The following is a 22,351-nucleotide window of genomic DNA, read 5'->3' as shown; positions in this document are numbered from 1 at the left end:
CCTTCCTGCTGGTGAGAACAAAGTCCAGCATAGAGCATTTCTCCAATGGCTTCTCCAGCACCAGGAGAAGGAATTTACCCTCAGTGTATTCCAGGAATGCACTTGCCCTGCTGTGTTGTCCCTCCAACAGATCTTGGGAACGCTGAAGTACCCATGAGGACCAGTGCTTGTGAACCCGAAGCTGCTCTTTTCTGTCTATAGAGTGTCTCATCCACTATAATACACAAAAATGGACACATTTACTTACTTTATGTTTGTCCAAATTCCTCTGTCAGCAATTCCTTTTTTTTTTAAGCTTCCTTCCATTTTATCCAGCTGATCACTGTACTGAAAGTCTGTTGCAGCAACCAGCTCACTGGCAGCACAGCTGTGTGATAGCTAATTATTGTTTCAAAACAGAAAATTATTGAATTTCAGCTCTTCTGTCCTTCCATCATTCCACAAGCAACTGCCATTGACTGTCATGCAAGGACCTGAAAATGCATTACAGGAGACACCTCTTTCAGCCAAGGTGAAGACCAAGCAAATGCTGAGCTCAAACTGTGGCCTTGCTTGTTCCTTCTCCCACCTAATGAGGTCCAGGAAATCTGTTTACAGGTACGATCCTGATCCTGCTGTGTTCTAAGAGTGTAGGCCTGGTCACAATTTCATTTCTAAATTCTAGTAGCTGGAGAAAAATCTATTACTGAAATTCAGAAAAGAACCCTATTTATACAATATAGTGTGTGATAACTGCAGCACAATCATAATTAAAATAAATTCATCTAATTTATCAGGCAAATTCCTAATTTGATAATAAAATAGATAATGGCTTTCATTTCATACCATGCCCAGATCTTTTTGAACATTTTTCTATCCTTCTAACACTAATAGTTATAAACCAAAGACATCTTCTAAATCAATGTGCTCTGTAAAATACAGAGGGAAAAACAGAATCAGTGAGATCACATTTAGAGCAATTGCTGGAACAGGTACCATCTACTGTGCCCTCTTAATATCATCTGTTATTCCTACTGGTTTAACAAGGATTAGGACTTCAAACTTGCTGATTGAGTTCACCCTCCAGATTCCACACTGGTACTGAGACCAAACTACATTAATACATTAATAATGTAGGTACATTCTGTAAGAGGAAAATGTGGGAGGGGAAAAAAAAAAAACCAAAAAACCGACCTGCAAGGAACAGAAATTGGAATGTATGTGTTGCTGCTTTAACCCCTCTCTTTTGGAATATTGTTGTATAAATGAATTCTACTAGAAATTGCCTCAAAGAAACTATTACTCCCTCAGGTAAAAATATAATTTAAAATCTTAGTATCAACAAAACAGAAAACACAAGTCACATTTATAATATACAACAAGATCTGCAAAACTTCACCATTCTGTTATGCAATGCCCTTAGTTTTTGTGTGCAGGTTATTTGCTGCACATTTAGTTAAGAAACAGCATATTTTGAAATGACAAGGTAAAGACAGCAAACTACTCCCAAAGGAAGATGCTGGGACAGGTCTCTTGAAAGGGAATTATTTTATTAAAAATATAACTCTATATAGATAATTTATCTTAAAGGCTCCTTAAAAAGCATAAGGATCATAATTTCTAAATATGAAACCTGAAATTTTCAACATAAATTCTCATTTGTCCTCTTCCCTTAAACAGAAACATAACACTGAATTAATCTTTCATAGCTGCTACAAGTATAGCTAGAGTCAGGGTATCTATCCTGATGAACATTTAATTGCACCTGAGCTCAGAGCCCAGCACATGAGCAAAATTAGGCTGCTGATGTTTCCTATATATCTAGTCCCAAGAAAGAGTACATGATGTTTCAAGGCATACCTATACTGAACGAAGTACAAGGAAGTAGCTACACACTACAGCAGTATATTCTGTTTCAGGAAAAAAAAAACCCAAAACAATCTCCTTTTTATGTTAAAATAAGCTCATGAAAAATGTCCTGTACTTCATAGCTATTAATCTCATACCTATTCTTACAGCTGATAATCTACATTGACCTATTTATTTTGCTCTTGTTTCTATCCCTAAAGACATTACTACCTATAAACAGCTTTTTCATTTGCTGCTGATAAGGGGGCTGCAGTTGACTTTTATCATGGTGGTCAGTGTTTACTAACTGTGAGCTAACCACCCATGTCTATGACTATTCACCTAAACACAAATTTTGACTTTAGAAATGGGAAGGACTTTCAGCATCAGCAAAATCATAGCATCCAGGGCTACCATAAATTGCCATGTTTATGTAAATGCCTAAAAAACCAAATTACATGTTTAGATAAAACATTCAGTAGTCCAGAAAACATCAACATGTTTACCCCAAATTACTGCAATTATGCTTATTAATGAAGGTTTGGAGTGATTAATTAGATTGGTTGTCCTGAATGTTGTAGGAACAAAGGAAACCCATGTGCAGGTTTTCCATAGGAAATCAGTCTGGCTGATGGCAGCTCACCCACAGGCCCTTCTGGAAGCACTGGCAGGAGATGCAGCAAAGAGGGGAAAGCACATAAGCTGCCAGAGAACTCAGTAAACCATTTTGGTAAAAAAAAAAAAGCAAAGTATGATGCATGTTCCAAAGCCTGATCTGAATTAACAAGGACATGTAGTGACAAGGGACGAGAGTTAATAAAGAAATCAAACGGTAAGGCACAGAAAGACCAAAAGAATTTTGGGAATATGTCTCTATCATTAGCATAACAAAGGCTCATAGAAGTCAAGGATAAATCAATTCTTAAAGGACTGTGATCTCCTGTCCTGATGTACTCTGCCCATTTAAGTTCTATTATAATTCTATTAATAAATATCATTACTCTTATCTGTGACAGCTGAATTTCATTCTTACCAGATAGCTAGGGGAAGAGTAATTTAGGTTACATTCAAACTACCTTAAAAATGCAGAGTTATACATGTCAACTCTAAAATGATAATCACAATATTTCACACTGACAATTTTGAAGCATGAATAAAGAACTCTATCACTCCCACATATGTAACATCCTCTGAAGCTCTGTGTTGCCAGCACAGAGCACCACATTCCCAGACATATGTTTGCTCATCCTGCCACACTCTCTTCCTGTGCTCAGGGAGCAGAAAGGGAACAGGAGATGGATTTGGACTCCTGCATCATTTCTGCATCCTGCCCAGCTCCTTCCATCAGCAAAAGAATTCCAGGGCTCTGTGTATTTGCCCAGATTCACTGAAGCTAGACAATCTCCCCTAAATTCTGCTGGTGCTGCCTTGGGGCTATTTTCAGGCAGCTTAAATTCCAATTAGGCTAAAATTTCCATTGAGTACATGCTTCAGAAAACTCACAGCCAGAAAATGGGACACAGAAGACAGAGTGAATTTTAGGTGGAGCTAGGTGATGGGAATATAGCCCTTTTGTTTTGTTTGGTTTTAGATACATTCTAATTTTGGATACTAAAAGAGACATTGTCCACATGCTCCCTTTTGTATATGGGGAAGCACTAAAAAGCACTGTGAAAATACCTGCTGATAAGGAGTTCCTGGAGTCCCTGCTTCTTTGTGTTCTCTGTGTCCTTACAATGGTAAACTGTGCTATACTTCAGCTTCAGGGCAGAGTGTTAGCCACTTATCTGGACTCACGGGGTCAGGATCTGCAGTTCAGTACACTGAAGAGGCCAAGAACCCTGGAACTTCCACTTTTTAGTTGAGTGCTTTAATATCAGGCTGTTACAAAAAAGAATTGTCCTGGCTGCTCAGTACTCGAAGTACTTGACAAACTAAATCCTGAGTTGATGAGATATTTGGTATTTCCTGACACTTTTCTACATTTTAAAATCCTGCTCTAAGACTCCAGTGCACTCAAATTGAACTTCTTTCTGTGCATATCAATAGCATTTATCAGTGTCAGGTTAGTAGACTTAGAACAATTGTGCCAGGTAGATTGGATAGCCCTCTCCATTGCCTAAAATTTGGGTGAGACAGTGCCTGAGGTGGGCATGTAAATTAATTGCTGCACCTGGGTCAGGGCAACCCCTGGTATCAATTCAGGCTGGGGGATGAGCATCTCCAGAGCAGCCCTGATGGGAAGAACCTAGGGGTGCTGGTGGATGAGAGGCAGGCCTGGCAATGTCAGCTTGCAGCTCAGAAAGCCAAACGTGTCCTGGGCTGCACCAAAAGCAGCATGGTGAGGGTGAGGGAGGGGATTCTGCCCCTCTGCTCCACTCTGGTGAGACCCCACCTGCAGTTGTGCATCCAGTTCTGGGGTCCTCAGCACAGGAAGGATGTGGACCTGTTGGAATGAGTCCAGAGGAGGAACATCAAGGTGGTCAGAGGGCTGGAGCACCTCTGCTATGAGGAAAGGCCAAGAGCTGCAATTGTTCAGCCTGGTAAAAAGAAGGCTTTGGAGTGATCTAATTGTGTCACTCCAGTACCTGAGGGAAGCATATGAGAAATATGGAGAGACTTCTTAAAAGGGCACAAAGTCACAGGACTATTTTCAAACTGAAAGAGTAGGTTTAGATTAAATATTAGGAAAAAATTCTTTACTGTGATGGTGGTAAAGCAAAGGGACAGGTGGCCCAGAGATGCTGTGGATCACCCATCCCTGGCAGCGTTCAAGGCCAAGCTGGATGGGGCTCTGAACAATCTGGTCTAGTAGGAGGTGGTTGGAATTAGGTGATCTTTAAGGTCCCTTGCAATCCAAGCCATTCTATGATTCTATGAACTGCATCCTTAAGCTTCATGCTTTGTCTTTCTAATATTAATTTGAAGTCCATTGCAAAATATGAGATTCATCTGTAGCTGAAACCATGCCCAACCAAGCAATTCCTACAAAGTTCACCAGAACTGTGGTAACTGGCTCTAGCCTACCCTCCCTGTGTGTATGATGGGTATGGCATATGTTCTCAACAGTACATGGAGAAGCTCAAACCCCACAGCTGGTTTGATGTTCCCAGATCACACCCACACTCTCTGAACCCATGTTTAATGTATATGCATGGTTTCCTGGTTACCTACAGTCAAAGCCATCTGTTAGGATGGCTCCTTGCCCATTCACAGATTGTTTTGGTTATCACACCAGAGCATAGGTGCCAGGTAATGATGGGTTTAGATGGACAGCCTGCAGTGCACCCCAAGTAACAAAGCTGCTGCCAAAATGACTCCAGTACCGTTAGCAACACACGCCTCTTTGCATTTGCCCATATACACTGGCACTCAAGTAAGGCCATTTTGTATGCATGCAGTTCTCTGGCAGATCCCAATAAATATACAAAAATATAAATATAATCCACGGAGCCCAAGGAAGAAATTACTTTCTCTAAGCAATCAGCATCTTAGGCAGATCTACAGCCATAACCATTATGCACTTTCACTTGCCCCATATGCAAAAAGGTGCTGCCTTTACCTGATTACAGCCAGTCTGAAAAATAAACCATAATTGTGTGAATCACCCCTAGAGATTGAAACACATAAAACAGACCATACATTTCTTTCAGTTGCAGTTTGAATGTGTTGCAGCCAATATGAGTTTCAGCTTCTAAATGCCTATGGGCAGAAAGCAAGCAGACATAAGCTAGAGCCACGTACACTTGCCTTTGAGGTTAGTTGACAGCTGGGGGATTTGTCAGCTTGCCACAGAGAGCACTCACCCAAGCGTGGATGTCATTTTTCTCTTTGAGCATGCACAATTAAATCTGCCTGGCATCATCAGCATGGGGCATCGCTCTCTACAAGCAGTGTGGAAGGGAGGGGGGTGTTTGCTCCTTGGCATCTGAAGAGAAGCTGCCAATCCCAGGGTGGAAATCGTACATAGGCAAAGTGCTAAGAAACTTTGACCCAGATATTTTAGTCTTTGACAGAACAGAGCAAAATAAGTCTCAGCTAATTGCATAACCAATTTAAATTTTGTTTTTCATACTAAAGAGACCTTTCAACAAAAGATTATTACAGTTTACATGGAAATGCTGTTAACCACACAAAATAATCACACTGAAGATGGAGACATGGCTTTTGAAAAACTTGCAGAAGCCTGTATTAAATTTCAGCCATTTACTCCAATTTGTTCCATCCCTCTTGCTCACAGGCCCCACACAAATGGATACTGTGGTCTGTAATTCATTCAAATGACAGCTATGCTGCCACAGAAGCCGCTTAGCTGACAGCTCCCTATCCCTGAATTTAATTCCAAGTGAGCTCTGCCTGCCAGAGACTTGTGCTTATTTACAGTTGTCACTTGAAAGACAGTTATAAGGGAATTGGTAATAAGAGCAGAGGGAATATAGCAGGCTACAGGAAGGGTGGTGCAGCCACCTAATCCTAAAGAAATTGTTATAGATTCCCACTGGATGTTTACACTGGCTTCTTGGAAGGAAAGGATGTGATATGGCTGCTCTTCCTCCAGGAAAACCCAGTTGCTTCAAAGGAGGCAGGGAGAGGAGTAGGACTGCCACTGTTCTCCAGCTGTTTGCTGAAACTCTGCTACTAATGAGATCATTACCTGCTCTTAAGGCTGGATTAACTGTCTGCTATAATTTCCATGGAAGCCAACACAAGTAACAAGCTATGCACAGTACACATGCAACATTTTTATTCCAGCTATGCCAGGTGAGACCCAGATTGCCTCCTGCTGACCCATTGCTGGAGGTTTGCAGCTCCCTAGTCAAAGATACCAGGGATGGCAACAAGGCCAGCCAAATTCAGATGTGTTTACTCTTGTTTAAAGTGCCTGTCTTGTCCAGCCTACACAGCTACAGCCACACTCCCTCAGCCCCATGGGCACAGTAAACAAAACATGCTGCTTGACCTAAGGAGACTAGAAAGGGTGACCAAGAAAGACAGGTCTGGATAAGAAAGTATCTTACTAGAGGTCTGTGGAGTGCCCTTTCTTTTACAGCTTCTGAATAATTTCAGAACTTTAAAAAATCCCATTAGGTGATAACAGGTTGATAGCATTTAATACATTGGAACTGAACTTGATACATGACAAAAAACTAGTTTTTAAATCAATTTTAGGGGTTTTTTTACTTATTCCAATACAGGATTATGGTACCATGAGCTGTCCTTGGAGTAAGGACTGCCTTGGCAAGCACTAAGTCTATTTTACAGATGCAGAACAGAAATTTCTTAATAATTCTGATAGCATATATTAAAATCTATTAATAACCATAAGTCAGGAGATAAAGAATATCTTAAATTTCACTTACCCCAGACCCAGCTGTAGCATCCTGGGAGCAGAATCTGGCAGAAGGGTGATTACAGTCAGCACTGTCTTTAAAGAGGAGCAGTGGGAATGGTAGCATGGCCTGTGTGCTTGGTCCTCCATTTTTCTAGAAAACTGACTGCTCCAGACTAACCTAGGTTCTGCTGGGTTCTATATCTGCTGCATGCAGGGCCCTTTAGGAGCCCTGAATATCTCTCTGATCATCCAATTTAGCCCTAGTCTGTGTCTATGAAGTTTTTTTTTAGGCTTAAAATAAACAAGACCTCCCAGGTCCCTGAGGACTGGAGCAGCGCTATCTCCACTCCCGGTGGCACTGCACCAGAACCATCCCTGCCTGCCACAGCTGCCTGGCAGAGAACAAACTGGTGGCAAATCTGGACTGACAGCAAAAGAAAGGATGGCGACAGAAACTCCTTCTGGGAACCTCAGGCTGCCACGAGGGCTTGGCTTTGGAAGGCAGCAGCAGTGCCTCAGCATTTCCCTCGCCTAGCCAGAGGTTGAGGCAGAAAACACAGTATCTCTATTTCTCATGCACTCCTACACAGCCATCTGACTAACCCAAAGTAAACAGCATAGTACCTCCCATCCAGTGGCAAGACTTTTTGCATAGTAAGGAGAAAAAAAAAAAAAAGATACATGCTGGGAAGATGGTCTGTAATAGCATCATAAAAATAAAAGAGCAATTTTCACCGCTGGAATCAAAGATATTTTCAATCTGCTTGGTTTGAACTGCTATAATCTAAATTAGTTTCATTGCTGGTAGATTTATGGATAACCAGCATAATGGTACAGAGGACAATCACAGGAGAACAAGCAGGTATGCAAGGAGTCCCCCTCTCCATACAAAATTCAATAAGCATGAAGAAAAGACAGTTAAAGAATGCTGCTATTGAATCCCAGGGTCACTGTCTGAAACTAAGACTATTAAAATAATATACATTAAGCTTTCTGAAGTTTATGCCTAATTTCATGTGAGAAAGAGTAGAAATATATCAATAGATAAAAAATAGTGAAAGAAAAAGAAACATATCAAACAAGAAAAGCTGAAATAATGACAGTGGAAGACCAAAGCAAATGTCAAGCTCTGAAAATTAGCAATGAACACATAGGTTTAAAATAGCTGATTGAATAATCCCATTCGAAAGGTATGCATCGGTTTTAAGCTTGTTTTTTTTCAGAATGAGATTTGAGACAAAAGGAAAAATTATTAAGGAAATAACAAGGAGTAAAAAGAGGTAGAAAATAATTTACAAAGGAAAGATTAGGCCATGTGCCAAGTACAGATATACTCATTCCCAAGTGTCTCTCTGCTCTCCATAAAATACATGGTATATGAAAGATTAAGAATGAAATATATAAAACTGAGTAAGTAATTAATGCAGCCAGATCTAGGGGAAAGTACTTTTAGAGTTTCAAGCTAAACAATTTAATATATTGCATGAAATTAATGTAATCATTTTTCTAATAAAGTTGAATATCTTTTATTTTGCTATTGCATAAACCCTTTGAATAACTTAATCCACCAGGATATTTATGTCTCCTTTTTTTCCCTGTAGCTTGTGTAGAAGAAGGTTTTGAGGTATTTTAATAGAATTATCACTTTTTTTTTTTCCTGTTAACGGAATATAATCTAATTCCTGCTTCTTACCAGGTAGCAAAAAGTCTTTTTGCTTCTTACATTTCTTCATGGCTGCTGTGTCTACCCTATCCCTCCCCAGGTGGCTGCACAAGAAGACCAGCTTCAGATCAAATACAAACTCTACAGGTTCAAGGGGAAAAGTGAAATAAGTTCCCCACTGAAGGACCCACCCACTCACTGAAAACATCTGAACACAAACAACTGAAGATCAAGCCCAGCTATCCAAGTGGCAGTAAAGCAGAGGAAGGCATGTAGGCTGTCATGTGGAATGCTGCCAGAAAACTTACAGGCAAAAAAATCTATTTATAAACAGCATTAAGAAGCTTCTAAAGAGCTGCATTTATAGCAAGACATTCCATTCAGTATATGAGGGTCTGTATTTCATCCCAGCTTTTGCATTCACTCCAGTGTTGCTCCGAATGTGATCTATTCCTGCATCAGGTAACCCTAAGGATATTCACTGGGCACAGAAGCAAACTATACTCTCAAGAGGAAAACCACAGGCATATTGAGAGATGTAAATGCCATAAAAAGAAGTCAGACTTAACTATCATATTTTCTACATACTAGTTTCATTAGCACATAATTTATTCAACTCAATTTCTGACTCTCCAGTCCATCGGTGTATTTTCTTAAAAATGGTTTATTTCTCTTGAAACATAACATGATGGAATTTATTCTAAACTTTTAAAGAGTTTCATGATGATAATCTTAGCACTGAAAATTAAACTCCAAGTTCCTGATATGTGAACATATTTATTGTAATAAAAGACAAAAAATTGTATTCAATATTTTCTATCATTTCCAAGAAATGTGATCAGTAATTATATTTGGTACTGAAAGGGAAAAGAGGGGAAGAAGGTAAAATGGGTTTGGAAAAGATGTGTTCAGTTGCTTTCTATAAAACATTATTATCCTGTTATAGACATGTTGAAGGATTTTAAAACTGACCCTACCTAGCTCCTTCTTACTGCTCTCCATATAGTTTTGCACTTACAAACATTTTAACATTTTCTTAATAATACTTATTTTTTTAAATATTTATAAAACTTATACAATGTATACATTTATTTACAATATTCAAATAATGGCATATAAGAACATATATGGTTGTCCTTCCTGCTTATTATGAGTAGGCATCACTGAAATGGATCAGAATGTCTAAGTCTCTTTGAAGCTACTAATCTGGACCCTTATCAAAGAGAAGCCTTAATAAATTTAGTTCTGTGCTGTGAGTCAGAAATCTAGAAAAAGAGAATTATTAAGTTACTTTCTTTTTTATTCACAGAGATAATTTTTTTTCTTTTTCTCATAGCAGAAAATGCGTAGATGATGACTGGGTCAAAGGAAAGGAATCTTTTTTCTAAGCCAGATGTTAATCACTCTTTTATATTAGAACAATTTTTTTCAGTCTTTCTTATATTGTTAAAGCAAGAAGTTTCTGTAATTGTTTTCTAAATCTATGTAAAAGCAAGTACAGGTATTTGAAATGCAGCATATATTGATGACTGGTTATTAATTCAATACTATTAATTAGAATTATGGCTAACATCCTGGCCACAAATTTGCTTTCCTAAAGTCACACTCTTAATTGGGATACTAAAAATACGGTTGAGTAATTAGAAAATGAAACTTAAGGTCTCACCTTTTCTTTTTTTACCTTCAAATACAAGGGCAGATTGAGGAGATGTTATGTGAGTAAGCACAACTCCAATGCCCTTAAGAACTTTGCTGAGCTCAGTGCCACCTCAAAGGGACTCACCAATTCCATCTGGAAAGTGAATGCCAGCAGCTGTTAACCAAGTGCCACATAGGCTGAATTTTCCAAGCAGATTTCCCATTCAGCACAAAGGTGGAATGTTTGTTCAGAGCCCAAGTGTGAGTGCCACTGCCTCCACCTGTGTTCAGGGCTTCAGGACAGGTACCCCACTCATACAAACCCCACCAACACACCCAACAGAACCCTGCTGCCTGGTGAGCTCAAGCCTCACCCGATTGCACTGCAGAATCGCAACTGGGGTTTGACATCAACCCTATATTCTTGACTAGGAAAAAGGACCCCACTGATTTCAGTGCTCTTCTGTGAGCACTGAAAAAAAAGCGGGAGCAGGTGACATGTTATTCCAAATATAACACATTTGTAGCTCCACAGTGACAAATTGTGGAGATACAGGGGTGTTAGTCATTGAGCTAAAAATGTAACTTCATTTCTTTTTTGTCTAAAAATAATAGGTAGTGCTAATAAGCCTCAGCTGTGATGTGAACACAAAAAAAATTTACCCCAGTGATGATTCCTTACCAGTTTTCTATACTGCTAGAAAGTCTGTGGTGAGCTATCTTAACATCAAAATATAGGTAAATATCTGTCACCTTACTTTGCATGTTTTCCAACCACAAAATTACATAGACTTACAGTGGAATTATGTGGAACTGAATACAAGTGATTGTCAACCCATTAGTTCCAAATTATTATTTAACCATAATTAACCCAGTTCTACATTATTGATTTTAGAAGCATGGTGGAAATCTGTGCTAGACCTTCCTTCTGGTTTTCCATTAAATTCAAGAAAAATTTTCTAAATTTAAATAAATTTTTTATGTTTAGAACAACTAAATACCTTGTCTTTCAATATAATAATTCACTTCATCATAGAAAATATGAGTGGACACTAAAGACATAACAATAACTGCATAATTTTTTTTTTGCAGGAAAGAGTGCTATAAATGGAATGAACTGAGGCTAATTTATTTTAATTTTTTTTTTCTAATTCAAATGATCAATTATTTTAACTGAAATGTATTCAGTTAAAACCAAAATCTATTTAATTTAAAGTATTTGCCATGTGTTTCAATGATTAATCTGGATAGGCACTGGATATCAATGTCTCATTAAGCATTTATATTCAGTATAGCACACCAAGGCAAATGCATATGACTTCAAGGTGCTGAGTATTCTCAGTTTCCACTGGCTACAACTAATCCTGCTGAGCAGCAAAGGTAGATTATTTTATTGAACTTAAGCTTTTCAGACCTGGGTTTTATGAGATTAAAGCCTCCAATCCTGCTGGGCAGGTCTCAATAACCCAGAGTTATTTATACTCATTACACTTGGGCTAAGTGGTTTGGGTAAAAACCTCATGGTTTTCCTGGATTCCTTAAAGCTTCTATAAATAACCTGGGCTGAAAATTTATGTCTTAACCTGAAATTTTGACATCCAGGCATTCCTGCTTTCATGCCAGAGCCTCACTAAGGCATGCTGAGAATTTACAGACCTGATATTACTGTTAAAAACCCAGAGATTTTTCATCACTCAACTTGGTGATTTCAGGAAAATCACTGGGAAATTTTAACTCCTGTCAAGTGTGTCTCTCTAGATCTGAACATTTAATCACAAACCTAGATACAAAGAAATTAAAGACAAACCATAGAAATCAATACAGTATGTTTTCAAACTCTGCCAGGTGCTCTGCATAAACCAGGAGAACTTCACATTTCTCCAGGTTTTGTTTTATTGGCAAAACAATCTTACTTTCACCTCTCTAGAGCCACTTCCCAGCACCAACTTAAAATATCCAGAACTAGGCAAAAGGCTGTATGTGCTACAGAATGCAATGCAGTGCTCCTTCAACTCAGTTTCATACAGTCAACACAGTAATGTAAAAATGTTGCCTTTTGCTTCTATCTTTTTTTAAACCAAAACATCTGATAAGGGCTCAGGGGGCTGTTAGAAGACTCAAGTATGACTAATTAGAGTACATTTTCTGTATCCCATTGTGTCTCCTGGCATCATGTAATTTCAGTGTTTTCTATTTCCCCAAACATCATTTACAGTTAGTAGAATTATAATTTTGTTTTCTGGTTTTGGAAAAAAATCACTTGTTTCTTTCTAATTAACTCCTACTAACACTTTTTTTTCTTCTCATCAGGGCCACAAGTTTGAAGATTTGGAAAAGAGAATTTCCCCACATCACCAAGAAAACCCCCATAACCTCAAGAAGATATCAGATAATCAAGCACTGATGAGTATTTTTAAGCAGAAAATAACTTTTAGAAAGATGTGAGCTAGTGAACTTGTATTTTCAAGGGTCTGGGAGTGGGCCCAGGCATTGTGATCAGTGGCCCAAAGTTCAGCAGGAGGCAAGTCACTAGTGTTGTGCTCCAGGGGTCTGTGCTGGGTCCGGCACTGCTCAACTCTATTCATGAGTGGATGATGGAACAGAGCACTCCCTCAGCAAGTTCACAGGTGACACAGAATGGGGAAGAGTGGCTGATGCACCAGAGGGTTGTGCCACCACTCAGAGAGATCCTGCTAGGCTGAGAAATGGGCCAAGAGGAACCTCATGAATTTAGACAAGAGTGCAAAGTCCTACACCTGGGGAGGAATAATGTAGGCGCCAGCACCTGCTGGAGGCTCAGCCTCCTCAAAGCAGTTTCCTGAAGCTTTGCAGAAAAGGACTTTGGGGTTCTGGTGAACAACAAGCCCACCAGGTACCAGCCATGTGCCCTTGGGCCAATGGCATCTTGGACTGCACTAGGAAGAGCACTGCCAGGAGGACAAGGGAGGGGATTATTCCTGTCTGCTCAGCACTGGGGCGAGGCCAGAACTGGCTGTGCCCAGTGCTAGACTTCCAAGTGGAAAGACACAGAGTTACTGGAGTGTGTCCATCATAGAACCACGGAGATGATTAAGGGGCTGAGGCATCTTTCACATGTGTCAGGCTATGAGAGTTGGGGCTGTTCAGCCTGCAGAGCAGAAGGCCTAGGGGGATCTCAGCAATATGTAAAATATCTGAAGGAAGGGAATGAAGAAGAGGGAGCCAAACCCTACTCAGCAGTGCCCACTGACAGGACAAGAGGAGACAGCTGTAAATTTAAACATATGAAATTCAATCTGATCATGCAATTTTAATTTTTTTTTTTCTTCTGTGAGGATTCTGAACAGTGGCACAGGTTGCCCAGAGATATTGTGGAGTCTCCATCTTTGGAGATATTCAAGAGCTGTCTGGACACAGTCTTGGGAACCTGGAGGAGGTTGAACCAGATGACCTCTGGAGACCCCTTCCAGCTTCAACCACATTCTTATTCTATGAAAGGAAGTCCCATGTTATAAATTATTTGATGTCTTAAAAGCAAGTTTCAGGTTCATCTTAGGAATCCATACAAAATTTTGATGCTGAACAACACATTTCTTCTGCTGAATTACACATTCCCAAAACGTGGCCTGAAGTAATTTTGAAAAAGAGTCTGTTCAGCTTGTCATCACACTCTCCAACAAATGTAAATTAATTCACATTCACAGCATCGCACCTCCTTTAAGATGCAATTTAATCTTCATAGCAGTTCTCTTTCTTTCAGGTCTTAAATTTTCTTGTCATGCAAGTTTCAGATCATCACATTAGAAAATGCCCAGGTAAGACTTGCTAGGGTTCATTGCTGTGTTGTATTTTGTTAAGGTAGCCTGCATTTACAGCCATGCTTTGAAACCACATGGTTGTGCAGCCACAATAGACTGGAAATACAAAAGACTTTTTGCACAGAGTTGTAAATCTGCTTGTTCTATTTGCAATTGTGGGTGTCTGTACTTGTATGCAGCTTGTATTCACAATGACAGATTTTGCAAGTGACTAGGGCTCATTGCTGTGAAAATTCATTTGGATTTTTCAACATGGTACATGTTTCCTTTTTGTGTTTCTAAACACAGTTGTAAGTCAATAAAGTATCAAATCTTTTGATTCAGTGCAGAATGTGTTTCCAAACTAAATAAATGAAAGGAAAATTCTTGTAGATTTTTTATTTTCAGTTCAAATGTCCATTTCAGATGCAGAAATGTTGATGAGTCATATTAGCAGCACACAAATTTTTTTAAAGTGGTATTTGGGGTGCACCACTGGCAGCCAAAGAAACATTTTCACAGACAAGCAGATCTGTCTGCTATTAAAAGCAAGATTTTAAATGGGAACTTTATCTTTTCCTCTTTGCATCTTTGAATGATATTGAGGCAGATTCATGAACAATTTTTTTGATGGCATACAAAATCTAAGAAAGCCTAAGTGAATTAATGTGCTTAATAAATGCATTTAATTTTAAAAGCAAAGAATAGGAAAATTCAGCACTGATTTATGAAATTTGTTTCCTGGGAAAAAAATCCTTGGATTTTGTTTTGTCATTCCCTTAATGAAATGTATTCTAACTGTAAATATTTCTACTATGTCAGCTGATACATAAATAATTCTATTGATCCTTTGTACTGCCAAATAGTTTATGGTTTTATTAATGCAAAATAGTGTTGGTTTATAGTAACTAAGGACTAAAATCCTGCTTTACAGGAAAATGTCAGGGTTTAAAACTAGAAAAGAAGAAATATGTGCAATGTTTTCTGTGTAAAGTTCAACAAGTAGCTTTTATCTCAGCGTAATGCCAATGATCTGAGCCTACAGGCTACTATAACTTGGAGGGGTGCTAGAACATGATTTTCACATTAACCTGGGAGAAAGATCAGATTATTTTTGTCTCCTAATGGCAATGGTTTTGTTTATCATTGTGGAAATGATCTAATCATCTGCAAAAACAGTATCTCCAGAGTTCATCATCTTTGGTTATTTTACTCCATGATTTGAATTGTTTGCTACTCAGCCCTGAGTGCTGATGAGGAAAGTACAACATTTGCTCCCATGAAAATGATGGAATCTAGTTGTCACCAGTGATACTACAAGCTGCCTTCCAAAGCAGATGTTGGATAATGAATTTCCTGCATTAGGACAGCAGAGTACTGCAACACTCACTACACCAGATGTGCATGTTATGGAAAAATGCTCCATTTAAAACACTGATGTGATTACATAGATTTTTGAAGTAGAAGTATGATATAAATCATCTAACATTATCAGTACTTCTCATTTTAACACAGGTACCAAGTCTGCTATAAAATTACAGTTTATATCCTTCCCATTCATCTAGCACAGACCAAGATGATTCAGTAGCAAATCAGTTCACCAGTTCCTAATTTGAAATTAAATATAGGGTTGAGTTCCACAGAAATGTCTAATAAAGCTTTCATGACATCACACATTTTTTTGCCCAGGTATATTCTCTTTCATTCTATACACTGTACACAGCTGTGCTGAGGATTTATCAAGGTTAAAGGGTGAAAGGAAAATAGATCTCAATCACACTGCCTTTCAAAATAAAAATATCATTGCAACAGCTTCCATCTGGATCACATCCACAGATTTTTCCTTCTCTCATTATCCCACCAAAAAGAGGGTTTTTTAGTTGTGTGAACCATCCTATAATAGAGTGTTCTTTTTTTGCTTTGTTTTTTTTTTCCATTTCCAGGAATAAAAGATTAAGTTCTATATGATGGATAATATGGTAATTATTTTAGAACATTAAATTTAACAATATGCATTTCTTATCAGACAAATTCAGCTTTTTCAGTGTCACTCAAGCCTGAATATAATAACTTGATAATGATGTTTTGTGCTATTACCCTGCATCACTTAATGTCCACTTAAGCTTTCAGATAATGAAATGCATAAGGAAGAGATTTTCCTTCACTCTTTTAGCATTTTCTGCCTATGATTAAGTACACATGATTACACTGTTGCACTGATTAATGCCAATTTGGCATGAGGAATTTGGTAGCAATTATGTGTGGTTAAAGTATCCAATATTACATGTCATTCCTCAAGGCTGAGAATGCAGGGCTATTTAAAAGCTCAAAACCATCAAACAATAAAAACACACACATATATATATGTTTATGTGTACATACACATATACACATGAATATATGATCGTGCATATATAGAGAAAAAATACCCATATATGAAAAGATTTCCAGATTATTTGTGTGCTATTATAGATATGCACTCTTCTAGAGAATTTCTCTTGTCTGCATAGTACAAATAGGAAAATTGAAAAATATTAATCAATTTTACATTATTTGTTTTTAAGAGAGAATTCTAATGACTTAGCGACTAGCCTCTTTTTTAAAACCCACACAAAATATTTTGGTTTAGCTCTCTGCTGATAAGATTCTACTTTATTTAGCAACTTAAATGAGTTTTTGCAATAATAGTACCCATATTCAGACATTAGTCATTTGAAGAACAGCATTAAAAGACCACCATTCTGTATCAAATACAGTTATTATATCAGAATTGCCATAATAGAGGAGGAATCTGAAATTAATGACTTTTTGTGATGATGACTGTAACTAAAAGTTATTTCAATCATCTGTTGTGCACTTACACATAATGCTCACATCCTTCTTTGTGAGTTTTATTTTAGTCTTTATTTTCTCAATTAGATTTTTTTGAGTATTTTCCAGCTACAGGAATTTGCACTGCTCTGCCCTGCAACAAGTCAATGGCTCCATCCATATTCTTATTTGTATTATCCAAAGTTAGTGCTACAGTTGGAGTTTATTTGCATTCATGCAAATCAAAACTAAGAAAGAATCATAGTTAGGACTTGTTGACTGTCCCTTATTTTACGAGTTTATTTTTGAAATCGTTCACAGTTTTACAGGTATTTAAAATCTGAGTAAACATCTGAACAAAGTAAAGATTTAACTGAGTAACATATGGATGTGCAATGTCTGTTTCTGCCTGAAAATGTAAATGGTATTTGTCTGCAGAATAAAATACACCTAAAATATGAGAATATGGGAATGGTTTTGAGATATGTCCTTTGGTAATAATACTTACCTGAATGTGCAGGAATTTTCTTTAAGAAAGACAAATATTAGATAGAACAAAGTGTTTTAGAGACCATCTAAGACAGTCTCTACCTAAACTGGACATCTTGAGCAGATTGGACGCCTTAGGGCAGAAAATATCAACACGTAAAGACAGATGTGTAGTATCTCATCTATTAAATAATTTTTTTATTTTGCTTCTGGTTTTGATGTTTGCCTGGTTCTTTCCAGTACAACCGGCATATTTAAAATAGATCAATTTGCCTTGTATTTAGTGGGACATGTCTGTGGCAGGTTTAGTGTTTTTTGGGTTTGGTTTTTTTTTGGGTTTTCTTTTTTCTTTTTTTGTTTTTTTTTTTTTTCCTGTTTTCATTCCTTTAGTACAGAAAAAATTGGTGATTTATTCAGTAACTATACAGGAAAAGTGTCAGCTATACAGCACCTTAGCTATCTAACACAATAAGATTGCTCATTCTCACAGATTTTTTAAGTCTATTAGCCTGACAGGAAAGGTACACGAAAGTTTTCAAAGGCCAAATTACAAAAATTCAAATACAGCCCAAACTACTGAACACTTCTCTGTGATCTCTGTTGGGCACTGGCCATAAGTGACCTTAGCAGAGCTATTTACACCAATGTTTTAGATGCACAATCTAACCTGAGGCAAATAAAAAGGCATTTATCACATCAGAGTCTGCTTAAGTACTCTCTCTCCTTCCTGGACTTCAGGTCCCACTCAGCAAAGTTCAGAAAACTATCAGGAAGGTTTAATAATTACAGTTTCTGTTACCCAAACAGAACAGGTTTGTTATAATGAAATAAAACACTATGTCTGCATTCATGAAAATGAATCAGCTGACAAAATATGTTTGCTATAAAGGTTTCATAATTGTTTTAGAAAGACTACCAGAGTATGTGACATCCCACAGAACAAGAATAGGTATTAGTATGATGGAGTTGCAACCCTTTTATGGTCTACAGTATTGTAATGCTCTTCCTTTGCTTACTTAAACATTTGACCAAGCATAAATATGTTTAAAGCCAGCCTAAAACACAGGTTTCCTGATTTTTACTCTGAGGTTGATGGAACATTCATCTTTCTACTAAACATGGCAGGAGCAGTAGCTGCTTCTTAGGTATTCTATAGCAAGCAATACCATGTGCAAATATTTGTGAGGAAATTTCTGTTCAGTGATACAGAAAAGGTTGAAGATTGGTTTTCATTACAAATTGCATTTATTTTTCTACCTAACAGAAAAATCTGAGGAAAGTAAACGAGGGAAACAGACATCTGACTGGCGAATTCTCCAAACAAAAATCAATCTGAATGCCTTCAAAACAAGTTCAAAGAATTGCATCTCAGAAGCTATTAAACATTCTTCTAGTAACCACGTGAGGTTGTGCCAGTTCCAGTAATCACTGTCTGGCACATAAAGAAATCCTGGAGTCATAACTTCTTACTAGAAAAGCAATGGCAACATTTCTAAACTTTCCCCAGGAAAGTCAGAGCTCATAGTGATTGCAGCTCTGACTGCTGCAAAGGCATGTCAATGAAGAAGGGTGTGCTGTTTGAGAATTTCCTTGTGAGAAATCCAGTTAGAAAATCCAGAGGAAAAAAGCATTATGTCTTCCTTTAACTCAGTCATATTCTGTTCTGTTCGTGGCAAACTCTGACACTGTTACCTTTCTAAGTCTTCTATCTCCTGGACAGAAAAAAATCTGTTCACTGTACTCAGGCCAAGAAAAATTTGCACTTATATGAACAGAGAGAAAGAGTTTAGCTTGCAGCTACAAGAGATTATTCAATAGGGAAAGGAAAGACAAAAAAAAAGGTGGGGATTATCTGGAGGGATAGAGAAGACTTATCAAAATCAGAAAGAGAGGATTCCAGCGTAATCTGCTCCTTGTATTAACAACATGTGCAATCACTTGTACTGGGAGTCTGTTGGCTCTGATTTTTCACTTTATCCAGGGGCTATGTGTGTGAAGCTGTGGGTATGCATTTACAATGGTTAGTGAGTAACCTTGCAATATCTCTGGTGACACTATCCTCCAATCTCTGCTTCCCATTTATTATGTGGTAGAGCTCTGTGACAGCTAGCACAAAGCCCATGGAAGCAGTGCATGTGCTCAGGTCTGCTCCTCCTATATGAATGCAGTATTAGAGGACACAAGCTGTAGTTTCCAACCTTCACAAAGGACTAGAATTCCTAAACATTAACTGCAGCTTAGCATGTACACTCACAAGCAAAAAAACCCTGAAACAAAACATTAAATGAAAAACAAGCAAATTTCTGTTCATTTTTCGTTTAAAATGTTTTTGCTAGTTAATTAACTTAAACCATGAAAATAGTAAGTAACAATATACTCTAATGAGTTTCTTCATTGATTGTGTGCAGCAATAAATTCCTGCTTGTATATTTAATTTCTATTTACTTGAATTGCTCTATTTAATACATGTTTATGTGAGACATTTTTAAATGAATTTGCTGAGAAATTTAATATACTGAAAAAAGACTTTTTGTTAGACATGTCACTGTTTTGAAAAGCATTAAGAACATCAGAAAGAATCACTGTGTGCATCAGATGAGCAAAATTATTATTATTATTAATATTATTATTATTATTATTAAACTTCTCAGTTAACCTAGAAGCTGTCAATTATAACTGCTATCATCTGGCTCTCCCTTGTTATTTACATCAGTAAAAAAGAGAAAAAAGCATTGATGCTGTGCTGGGGTGCTGCAGCTGCTGTGGTCAATGAGAAAGCACCACTGGCCTCCAAGAGGCACAGGTTCCCAAACACCAATTTGCTTCCCAGTGCTTCTCAAATGCTTCCCTCATCCACTTCTGTGACAAAACAAGGTCATTTACAAGTGTGTTTTCTATTGAAAAAGTGTGTTATTTTGGCTGCTGATCTCTGACACACAGAGATTTTTTTTCTGCTTCCCTACCTGCCTACTGACACTGCTGTCCTTCAGCATTTCTGACATCTTAAGAAACAGCCTATTCTTTAAACCCTCATCTCAGCACAAATTTGTGGAGACTTGCTGTTCTTTCCCTGTTCTGTAGAGCACATCAGTTCTGACAACGACAGGAGCTGGCATGACCCAGGCACAGAGCAACAAAGCAATAACTTGCTGATGTTGCTTGTGAAGTTGTGCGAGTCCTGCTCCTTCAACTATTTAGAAGACACAAATGCAGCCCCCTGTTTCCCTCCTAAAAGCTGCAAGAAAATAAGGCCAGAGAAATCTTGCAGTTCTCAACCAGAAAACCACCACTTAATACATGAAAGGGACTGATATTAATAACAAGTATGCAAATGCACTAGGAGATGGAGGCATCATGGTCCTAGAAGCCAGACTACAAGGATGGCAGAAGATTGGGATGGCTGACAAAATATTGGAGCATCTGTCCGTACTTGTGAGCCATCATACGGTACAATTAAAGCCAAAAACAAGCATGAATTATCAAACAAAAAGCTCTGTAGCAAAATGGAGGTGGTAGCTGCCATCCAGCTCTGCCAGCTCACCTCCTGCAGCCCCTGCCATCACACTGACATGGTGATGTCAGTGGCCATGACCAGCGCTGGGGCTGTGAGATCCACGTGGCATAAAAGAGGCACAGGGCTCTTCCTGAACTGCCACGCATCTGTCTGTGCCACGGCCAGATGGCAAGGGTGTGAAGCCTGCAGCTTGGTGAAATTATCTTGCTATTTATAGCAGCATACAGTGCATGACACCCCACAGAGTTATTTAGGGTCTACAATAAGGGTAAACAAGACTGAAATCTGGGTATTTGTCTGAAGGTCAAAGAAAGAGTAGGCACTTAAACTCTATGTGAATCAAGTCCCCAAACTATTTAAGATACTAGATGAAAAGCATACATATATTTACATTCAACATGACTTATGATACTAAAAACAGAAGAAAAAGCAGAGAGGGAAGTAACAGATGGCGTACCAAACAACACAAGCAAGTAAACAAGACAAGAAACAAAGTCACCACAAAATCAAGACCTGTCAAACAAGTACTAACCTTAGCAAAGGCACACTCGGGCAGACACAGGCTCCACATGCATCTCAGTGCCACGGGGCACATTACTGAGACAAAGGCTTGTCAGGCTGTTGCTGTGTCCCAGTGACTCCAGCAGCACCTGTTACACTCTTTGCATCTCCCCAGCAGCTGCTCTCTGCCACTGCCATTGTCTGACCTCTCAGTCTGCAACAAGTCTGGCCATAGCTGGGTGGGAATAATTTCCCCTCCTTTTTCCAGGTACCTGCTCACCTTGCCATCATTCCTTTTTCATCTGGTCTATTTCTACCTTCTGGTAATTTTAAATATCATTCAGCTTTCACGCTGTTCACTAAAGGAAAGAATAAAACATCTTTTCTACCTCATGGCATCTACAGTGGACACAGAAGACCACTATTATCTGAGACCAGTGAAGTCCCACATACACCACTGTACTGGGTTTGGCATGTCCAAGCTTTGGTACTGGGGTGGCTACAGGGGTGGCTTCTCTGAGAAGCTGCTGGAAGTTTCCTCCATGTCCACCAGAACCAATCTCTCACAGCTCCAAAGACAGATGTGCTTCTGGTCAAGGCTGGACCAACCAGAAATGATGGTAGTACCTCTGTGATAAAATATTTAGGAAGAAGGGGAAAAAAGTTATTGCTGAGATGCAATTGTGGCCAGAGAAGAGCAGAGTGAGAACATGTGAGAGGAACAGCTCTGCAGACCCCAAGGTCAGTGCAGAGGGAGGGGCAGGAGCTGAGATTCCCCTGCAGCCCCTGGTGCAGCCCAT

General features: G+C 38.6%; 1 protein-coding gene across 1 annotated transcript in view; it reads right to left on the bottom strand.

Moving 5' to 3' along the window:
• The window catches only part of KHDRBS2 (KH RNA binding domain containing, signal transduction associated 2), a 307,309-nt gene that overhangs the window by 99,644 nt on the left and 185,314 nt on the right, over positions 1–22,351 (bottom strand). The gene's annotated exons all lie outside the window — the stretch shown is intronic.

Source organism: Serinus canaria, chromosome 3 (genome assembly GCF_022539315.1).
Source record: "Serinus canaria isolate serCan28SL12 chromosome 3, serCan2020, whole genome shotgun sequence".
In the NCBI taxonomy this organism is placed as follows: Eukaryota; Metazoa; Chordata; class Aves; order Passeriformes; family Fringillidae; genus Serinus; species Serinus canaria.
This window is presented reverse-complemented; position numbering and strand designations above follow the sequence as displayed.